Below are 10,956 nucleotides of genomic sequence, written 5' to 3' on the forward strand. Positions count from 1 at the left end.
ACTCACCAGAACTAAAAAATATGAGCACATCTCACCTGTACTTGCCTCTCTGCATTGGCTCTGTGAAAGACCGCTCGCGCCGGCCATCTCACCATGTGGGATGTAGCCTGGTAGAATGGGGTTGCAGGCAGGAACACACGACGCAGGAGACAGTGGCTTCCATAAAAATAGCTATATTTATTTACAGTGGGGTTTTTGTAAAACCCCAAAACATACAAACACAAACTGAACACACTAAAGCCTATACTAGACCAGGTACACCTCTGAGCATTCAGGTTTTGTCTAGTACCTGGTCCAAGCTCCATCCAGCATGTTCAGTCTGTCCTTCTTCTCCATGAAACAATGAGGTGCACCTTAAGTAAGGCCACCTGGGTCCAATTAAAAGGTAATTGGACCCCTCCACAGGGGTGGGGGAATCCGGACCCAACCACTTAGGTAGGGGAGTCCAGTCCTTCTTCCATCCTGGACCACAGTGAGAAGGGGGAGGGACTTCACCTTTTCACATTTCCCTCCCCTTCTGGAGTCTCGCCACCCAGTGGCGGGACAAGTCGGCCACCCCGTTCTGGCTCCACCTGCTGCTCCAGCTCCTGCTGCTGCTCCAGCTCCTTCTGCTGCTCCAGCTCCTGCTGCAGCTCCAGCTGAGCCGCTGGTAGGCCCTCTCCTGCCAGTGTCGGTCGCCGTTTCCTTGCCTTGCTTCCCCACAGTATCTCCGTCAGCGTACCATCCCACCGCTGCCACCAAATGTGAAAGACCGCTCGCGCCGGCCATCTCACCATGTGGGATGTAGCCTGGTAGAATGGGGTTGCAGGCAGGAACACACGACGCAGGAGACAGTGGCTTCCATAAAAATAGCTATATTTATTTACAGTGGGGTTTTTGTAAAACCCCAAAACATACAAACACAAACTGAACACACTAAAGCCTATACTAGACCAGGTACACCTCTGAGCATTCAGGTTTTGTCTAGTACCTGGTCCAAGCTCCATCCAGCATGTTCAGTCTGTCCTTCTTCTCCATGAAACAATGAGGTGCACCTTAAGTAAGGCCACCTGGGTCCAATTAAAAGGTAATTGGACCCCTCCACAGGGGTGGGGGAATCCGGACCCAACCATTTAGGTAGGGGAGTCCAGTCCTTCTTCCATCCTGGACCACAGTGAGAAGGGGGAGGGACTTCACCTTTTCACAGGCTCCCTGTCAAAAGTAGAATTGATTTCAAAGTACTCCTGCTAACATACAAAGCCCTAAATGACCTGGCTCCAAACTACCTTAAGGAATTAGTTGTCCCCTACTGCCCTCCAAGACCGCTCCGTTCCCAGAGTGCTGGCCTCCTTGTAATTCCAAGAATATCAAAAACCACAGTAGGAGGCAGAGCCTTTAGCTACCGAGCCCCCCTCCTCTGGAACAATCTCCCTGCCTCCATTCGAGATGCAGACACCCTACCGATATTCAAATCGAGACTAAAGACATTCCTCTTCATTGCATCCTATAGCCATAAGTAACTGCGTCAACTAAGCCTAGGGGCTGAGCAGGGGCGAGAGACAACAAGGCCAATCCCGGCATGGAGGTTACCCTGCCCATTTTGGTGGCGCGCCTCTCATCCCTCACGCCTGTGATGCCTTTCCATAGGGCCACTTGGTAGATAGGTAAACAGATGCTAGTGTGAGACAAAATTAAAATAAAAATAAAAAATAGATACACACCCGCTCTGCCCCTGTCCTGCTTAGTTGGGCCTCGGGGCTGAGCGGGTGAGAGAGACAATGCCTAACACGGCAGGGAGGCTGTCCTGCCAGACCCGGTGGCGCACCTCTTAGTTCTCTCAATCCTGTGATGCTTTCCATGGACCACTTGGTAGATAGGTAAACAGATGCTAGTGTAAGACAAAATTACATAAACCAAACAAATCTAAACACATGTAATACCCCCCTAATCAACTAAACTGGACTAAAATCTAAATAATATATTAAATAATATTCCCTTACACCTAGCCAGGCAGCCCCTCTCCCTCTCTCTCTCTCTCTCCCTCCCTCTCCTCTCATACCACATTGCCAATGCTTATAATAATACTGATAAAATGGCCATATTGCCTACTGTAAATCTACTACCCAAAGGTATCTCCTTATCTGTTTCTGAAATAAATGTCTACTAACAAAAATGTTCTCTCTCCCTTGTAGCATGTTCCAATTGCTGATGGAAGTGGAAACATTGCTCCTCACCCCCACTACTCCTCAACTACGCATATGGACAGCCAAACTCTACCCACTCACTCTGTTCTTTTTCTTTTTCTCCTAATCCAGACTATCTTCGCTATAGGACGCTGCTGTAATCTCTCCACCCGGTCTACCCGTAGAAACCCTCTGCCAATTGCACCCACCGCCACCGCACTGCCGTACACTTACTGTACCTCATACCCTATGCTAGCATTTATATACAATATATAATATTGTCACCATCAACATGTTTCTCTGTTCCTACTCCCCTTACCCCTGTAACAGTAAACCTTTGAGCACAGTGTATACCCACTAAACTGGTCTTGTTTGTATCATGTATTTACCACCGGATGTCTGTATATATATTATGTACACCTACCAAATGCAGGATATGTACAACACCTGTTGTTTCCCATCCCCTTCTGCCACACAACCCTCCCCCATCCCCCCTTCCTATCTCTACCCGGCCGACCTCAAGCAGATGGGTCCCCCCTTATGTGCCGTGGTTCTGCTTAAGGTTCCTTCCTGACTAACAGGGAGTTTTTTCTTGCCCGTGTTGCCAATGTGCTTGCACTAAGGGGGTTCAGGCTCTGGGCTCTGTAAAGCGACTAGAGACAATTGTATTGTTATGGCGCTATATAAATAAAATTGAATTGAATTGAATAGGTATTCATTTTAATTCCACACGTGTAAAACATTTCGCTCAATTTATAGCCTATAAAAAGCCTGATAGTGACAGTTTTCAGAAGAAGATATGGCTGCATTGGCGTTGTTAGAGGATATTATCCCTCTATGTCCGAAATGTATTACATGTCCATACAGTGCCCAGGAACAGCGGAATGTGAAAGAGGATTTTCTGCGTAAAACAGGGTTCCTAATGGCTTCTCACCCCGATTGCGCACACTCAGACAGCCTAGGAAGCCCACTTCAATACAGCCCGTGCGCGGTCGGCAGTGGAGCGCAGCATAGGCATGCTGAAGGGAAGGTGGCGATGTTTGGATGCATCGGGAGGGAGACTGCTATATGACCCCGAAAAGGTTTGCCAGATCATCCTAGCCTGCTACACAACATCTGTCTAAGCCGTGGCATAGAGCTAGGAGAAGACGAAATGCGCATGGACCAAGATGACCACCCTCCCATCCCAGCTGGCTGGAACACGCACATCACTGCGCTGAGAAAACGGGAGCTGATTCACCAACTATACCAACAGTATAAGAATAAATGCACACATGTTCATTTTCTTCAGAATGTTTTATTTAGGCACGTTTGTTCAAAGCACCCTCAATAGCGGACAGAGTTCTGCAACGACCTCACTAACAGACTCATTCAAGTCCCTTTGTGAATGAGAAGAGGAAGCTGGTAATGGCCGACGAGGCCCCGATGCTGGTGCAGCAGGTGCTGCTGCCGCAGATGCGGCTTCTGGTGCTGCTCGTGCCGCAGGTGCGGCCGCTGGTGATTTGGAGACGTGTCTTCTACTATGCCACATACTTTGCTTTTGCCATTACGCCACCCGACAGGCTTTCGAACAATGTTTTGGCCCGCATCTGCTCTTCCATCAGCAGAACGTCGATTTCAGCCTCACTATAATTCTTCTTTTTACATGTTTCTTTCTTGCTTGCCATTGTCACAGAGAGTTTGTGCATTGAGGATGTGCTCCGTTTGTGCATTGATAATATGCTAATTAGATTAAGTAGGGGCGTTTTGAGGGCGGAGATTCAGCTGCGCACAATTCCACGATCATTTATGATTTATAAACGCAGGAATGGCGTTGTCGGCGGGGAAAACGTATTTCCTAAAGAATCCGTGTTGAAACCGGATATCGTCACTTTACTCCGGTCTCTGGTTGGATAAAACTTGTCACATGTCCTGAACAGAAATGGACAAGGACCTTTGATTTATTCTTTAGGAACCATGTCGATGCCTGACTTTTAATGTTGTGTCACGTTAACATTAATAGCGATTGAATTACACTTGTAATCGCTAGCGGTAAATAAACGTTAATAACTTGAATGACTGATTAAGGATATATGTTACACATCACAAACACACGTAATCGATGTTTTTTGTGTGATAATTAGGTAATAGGTAAGCTAAAAATTACAGTATCTTACGCGAGCTAATTTACCTAGCTAGCTAGCTAGCAATTAAATTACACTTGTGTGGTGTAATCGCTAGCGGTAAATAAACGTAAATAACTTGAATGACTGATAAAGGATATATGTTACACATCACAAACACACACAATCGATGGGTTTTGGGGGAAATGAGGTAATTGGTTAGCTTAAATTACAGTATCTTAGGCGAGCTAATTGACCTAGCTAGCTATAACGGAATTAACAGTGCTAGCTTTGTGTTTGGTCATATAGCTTCGTAAAAGTTCGGTTAACAAGTCACTTGTGTGTTTAGTTGTATGACTTTGTAAAAGTTCGGTTAACAAGTCAATTGAGCATTAAGCCACCTGACTATAATGGGTCAATTCATATCAGCATGCTAACGTTATACTTATTAGCAGCGAGGCTAGCTAGCTACTATGTGTTCCAATGGATTGTTGGTCTAAGCGTTAGCAGCATGGGTCAATTCATATCAGCATGCTAACGTTATACTTATTAGCAGCGAGGCTAGCTAGCTACTATGTGTTCCAATGGATTGTTGGTCTAAGCGTTAGCAGCAACCTAACAATAATGGAAAGCTTCAGTTAAGACCTACAATACTCTGCAACATTCGTGTACCACATGAACAACTAACCGTCGTGTAGATAGCTTTATTCACATAAGCCTTATGACTTCACAAAAATAATAATAATTTAAAGAAAATCGATCGTTTGAATGTCAGGCGATCAACACAACTTCTCAACTAAAAAGTAAAGGTCCTAATCAAATGGAGTAAAGTGACGACTTCCGGTTTCAACACGGATTCTTTAGGAAATACGCTTTCCCCGCCGACAGCGTACACATGTTTTTTGGGCGTACGTTCGTTTTCTGTGAATAACACTTACGACCATTTCAGAAAACGTCTGAGATCAAATGTAGGATGGTTTCTACGCAATAAGGCCCTTGATCTCATTATCCATAGCCACTGCTGGGTGGTAGTTGATAAGGGAAAGAGGACTTCTTAAAACCCCTCAACCCAGATCGATTTCGACGTCCATGTAAATATGATAGCACGGTGGCTCAGTTGCTTGCACTGCCGCCTCACAGCAAGAAAGTCATGGGTTCGATTCCCGCATGGGGCGCTGTTCGCTCAGGGGGGGAGGTCCTCAGTGTGTGGAGTTTGCATGTTCTCCCCGTGTTCACAAGGGGTTTCCTCCACTAAAAACCCCAACAGAAAAAACATGCAAAAGTTCGTCGGTCGTCGTCGGTCCCTGACCAAGACAGACGGTTCACCTCACCTGGTCCCCGGGCGCTTAAAAGCTGCCCACTGCTCCTGGGGTCCTGGAGGAAGGACAGTCCGGGATGGGATAAAAGCAGAGACTAAATTCACAAACGACCTCAGGCCTATGTGTGTGTCCTGTGTTGCCTCCATGTATTCACGTGTGTTGCAGTGTGTGGCTTGTGTGATTAAAGTCTGACAATTATATTATTATTAATTATATAGCTTATGCCAGGGGTTTTCAACTGGGCGTTCGTGACCCCCTGGTGGTCCGCGACGGCATTGCAGGGGGTCCGCGACATGAGCCTATGTTGATCAGTTCACCGTTGATTTAAAAAAAATATATAAATTCGCTTATATTTCAACACATTTCCAGATTACTCTTGAATATCGTGAAAAATATCTAAAATAAGAAAAATATGTCTAAAATAATATAAAGGAGATTCACGCTGACAGAATGTAACCTTGCACCTATCTATCCAGTCTATGGTAGCCTGTGCTTTGCCTATGTTAATGCATTGCGTCCCTAACGTCACGCTATACGCATATTATTTATAACGTACAGTCTCGCGCGCGAAGTTGACAAGCATCTGCAGTAAAGCATAGCCTACCTGTACTTTTAAAGTTTAGTCGAAAAAGTAATACTTTTGGTGAACAACTGAAGTTATCTACTGTCCTTAGCTAACATTTCATTCTAACGTCGAGTTAGCTGGTCAAAAGCACCAATGGATCGGGTTTTAGTGAGGAGAGTGGCAGAGGGACAGACTGCCACGACAGAGGGACAGGCTGCCACAATAGAGGGACAAGGACAGAAAAATAATATACAATGAGGAAAAGTACGGATTTACAGTGATGACAGACAGAGCAGGAGAGTAGGTGTCACTGTGTTTCAACATTAGTAGTTGAGTGAGTTCAACATTAGTCAAATTAAGCTATGAAGCCGTCGAAACTATTGCGGCATATGGAGACGCATCACGTTTTCTTGAATGCCAAGCCTATTGAGTACATGTAACAGATGTTGCGTGATTTTCCTATGACTTAAGTTCTGGATAAGTTGCCAGACATAATTTCCAGAGCTTGCTGCAAAAGCAATGAGGTGTATTTTGCCCTTTCAACTACCTACCTGTGTGAGAGGGTTTTTTCTACACTGGCGTACTTGAGGAATAGGGCAAGGCTTGAACCAGAGAATTATATGAGACTGTCACTGTCTACCATTTCGCCACAAATAGACAGGCTGTGTGGACTTCACCATGCCCAGATATCACACTGACAGGGCTCCCCTCTCTCCACACACACACGCACGGACACACGCACACACGCACACACGCACGCACACTCACACGCGCGCCCAGGCACATCAGTGGGCCACGGATTACTTTCTAGTCAGAATGGTGGTCCCTGTGACAAAACCAGTTGAAAACCCCTGGCTTATGCGGAAGACGGTAAGTGATAAAGTAATGGTCAATGGGCAGTGTGAAACCTAGGTCGAAGGTGTAGGACTAGCCTATGTCCGTCAGCCAAGGATAATTAGTCAATATTCTGTATACCTATGCAATAAATTACAATTAATATGAGCAAGCATACTTTGCTAGGTGTTTCACATTTTTTATGTGTTCATTTTGAAGTTTTGAAGATGAGCTGTTGCGACGACACCGGTAACCTAAGGTTTCGATTACTTTGCAGAGAGGATGTTGCAGAAAACTAAACTATGCTGCAAATGGAGTTGGTACCTAAGCACGTAGCCAGAAAGAGAGAGAGAGAGAGAGAGAGAGAGAGCTGTTGTCTCTTCTTAATAATAGTTTTTCCTCATTCAACTTTAAGTAATGTAAAATAGTTATGCAAATTGTAGTTGAGTGCGTGTTATATCCTCCCATCCCTGCCATCCTAACTAAGATCCGCTTGCACCATGTCAGCTAAACATAAAATAACAAAACTAAATGCAAATAAAATTCCCATATACCTGACCATACCTGATAATATCTTCCAATTTATCCATCGACCATTAACATCTCCTTCCTCCTGTTCATTCTCTTTCCTATTGTCACTCATTCCCTCTCTTTACAACCTCCATCCACGTGTTTTTCTCCTATCCCTCTCCAACTCCTCTTTCTCACACTCCATCTCTCTGCTTCACTCCGTTTTCTTTCCTTCTTTCAATATTTTCCCTCTCTTTGCTGTCTTTATCCATAGCCACTCTTGTTCACTCTTCTTTCTTTTCTTCTTTCACTCTTGTTCACTCTTCTTTCCTTACTCCTTCCTTTCTTAACTTTTGCATTTCATGCACTGGTATTTCCTTCAGGAAATGCATATTCTAGTTTAGGTTAAATTTGCGTGAATTTCCGATGCAAATTTGAAATACATTGAATTTCAAGTGAGTAAATTAAGATCTGATCCAATATTGTTCATTTAAAGAAGAGTGTGAAAATTGCTAAATATTATCCAAAGGTTGAATGAATTATCATGTATGTATACTTTGTATTTTTAAATTTGGTATTTCGTTTTTTTTTAATCAAATCCATCGAATATATAAATATTTGATTTTATAAGCAGTAAATGTAGAAGCTTACATAGGCTAAATCTGTCTGAATTTGTCGAGGAGTGCTGATGTCAGAGGGGTTTGGGGATAATCCTGGTGATGTCACAAAAAATATTTTGCAATCTGTGCAAGTCCTAACATGATTATTGAATTACTATAGAAATGGGTTGAGCAATGAAAATTAATCAGATCACACTTAAGTCTCTGTGAGAAGGTGAACATTTCCCTTCTCACTGCAATAGACATTATGAAATGTTTGCCCGCTTTACCGCGAGTGCAGGAGAACAAGAGATGACAGACATCATTCATTCTCACATTCATTCACGCATACACCGCGTCTTTCTCTTCTGATCGCTATATGTGATTCATGAACATAGTTAAAAGTGGTGCTACAGGGTTTGAGGGTGTGTTGGTGTTGGGTGTTTGTTTGGTTTTAGATGTTGTTTGGTTTGCCACGATATGACAATCTTTAACACATTGTAACATTTTCCTACATTTCTACCTTTCCGGATTAAATTAAGCATTCTGTGCAGTTTAAACTCTGTGTCATAAACTTAGTGCATTTTGTTAGCATTTGAATATGCTTCCATAGGCTATTGAATGCTGGTGGGCGTGTACAAAAATCCCAAATTATCACAAATTAATTTTGAGAAAATGATGCAGATGCAGAACACAATCACACATTTTTTATATGTTAAGAACAAATATCTACAAATATCAAATATCTAATCTTTTCAAAAAAGTTAGTTTCATGTTGGTAGGTGCTGTAATTTTCAAATTTGCTTTAGCATGCCAAACATTTCACAAAATGGGTTTTCATCCATTTTCAAGCTTTAATATCTTCCAATACAAATTAATACAATATACAGAGCATACATAGGAAGGTCTGTGTATAATATCAAGTCTCTAGCTTTAACATTGAGTTTTCCACAGGCCTTCAAAGATGCTGCCACAGAGCGTAGATTAAAATCTTTGCGCAAATTCAAGCACCCCGAATACTATATACCCATGCTACAGTCCATATTCTTCAAGTTATGGTAGCAGATTTTCAGCCTAGAAAGTTTGAATGAGCTAGCTTAAACACTTTTCTAGTTATAGCAAAAGTGGCTCTTTAGGAAATGCTGATTAAAGAGCGTCTGAAAATGCACATAACTTAGTTGATAAAACATTTTTTTGTGACAAAACTATTGGGAGTAGAGAGCTAATATTTGGGACTATACCTATTAAGAAGTTTATGAACAACCTTGAAGTTTTTCAGCCAAATCTGAGATTCAACATTGAAGAGAAATCAAGTCAATTTGGTACAAATGTTTTATGCTTGTGTGAAAACGGAGCGCTCACCTTTAAATGTGCTCTCCCATTCTCCAAGTCCCTCATCACGAAGGTAACAACAAGTTTGTTCAACATCCCAGTGTATGAAATCTTCATCTTGATCCAGACGTGGAACCTTTGGCTCTTGCTTTTCTGGGGTTTCTGCGGTTTCGTTGTATGGACGTTTACCATCCATGACTTAATCAGTTCTGGCGCTGTATTGAGAGACTGACCGACACGTTTATATAATGCAAAGCGCTGGGGAACTTGTCGCTGGTACGCTGTCGTCGCTGGTACACTGTCGTCCCTGTCGGCAGAGCCTGGACTGAAGAAAGAATAATCATGAGTCGAGCCATTTGCTCTCCGATGCTATTTTTGTCTTTGGCGTTATCTTGACTATTTTAATCACAATACATTAGCGCCATCTAATGCAGACGTGTATAAACAAAAGACAAAAATTCCAAGAAAGTAACGGACTTCACTGCTTGTGTGTAACAGTGGACTTTTTTAAAATACATCTGAAAACCACTAATATCCCAACAAATATCTGGGATCAAAATACAGACATGTTAGTAGAAAGACAAGAGAAAGAATAAAGAGGACAGTAAAATGGTTTAATAAAAGCATTGTTTAAATACATTTCAGCATGTATACAGCCTAACACAGATATATAATATTCTCATTAATGTTTGCCTTGTTAGTCCCTTCAGTTCCCTTCATGTTCTTTTCAGTCAGAACCTTAAACTGCTATCTACAATATGCTTGTCATGTTAAACAGCAAAATAGATAGGGGAATTCTACTTTTATGGTGACTAACAGTAACAATAGTTTGGTCTATTTTCCACAGAAACAGATAATTGCCTATGACCACTGGAAATATAATGTAGCCTACTTTTAACTGCATAGAAATTCTACAAAGAGACCAGGGACACTTCTAAATTACCTACAGTATTCCAAAAATAAGGAGACTTCTGGCAACTAACAGATTCATCTGCATATTCATCGATACAGCAGTTAACCATTCTCTTGTAAGTGTGTGATTAGAAAAATATAGTGACCTCACCGATATAATAAAATATCACAGCTTTGGATGACCACTTCAGTTAATTTCTCACAACAACGTAGAGCTTAATAGTCCATTCGAGGGTACTCTTGTGTGAAGATGTCTGAGCTCATGTCTTCTTTTTTGGGACAAAATGCACTTTGCCACCTCACACCACCCCTCCCCCCACCCTCACAACCCCCAGCAGAGGGCGCTCTCAGACTAGCAGGGGATTGTCCATTACTGCCACCCCAGCAGCAGTGTGTTCTTACCTGGGACCTGACAACCTGACTTTTGGGGCTGATCTGACCCACACACTTATACAGGCGCCGGCAGATGATGTTCTGGAGGATCTCCCGAGCTCCCGCCAACTCTGCAGAGGATGAGTAGAGGATCTGCAGAAAGACATGGTCTGATACACACACACACACACACACACACACACACTCACGGGAAATTAAGACTTCCTCAGGACAGCAAAGAGAAACTAA

The sequence above is a fragment of the Clupea harengus genome, chromosome 4 (genome assembly GCF_900700415.2).
Source record: "Clupea harengus chromosome 4, Ch_v2.0.2, whole genome shotgun sequence".
Lineage (NCBI taxonomy): Eukaryota > Metazoa > Chordata > Actinopteri > Clupeiformes > Clupeidae > Clupea > Clupea harengus.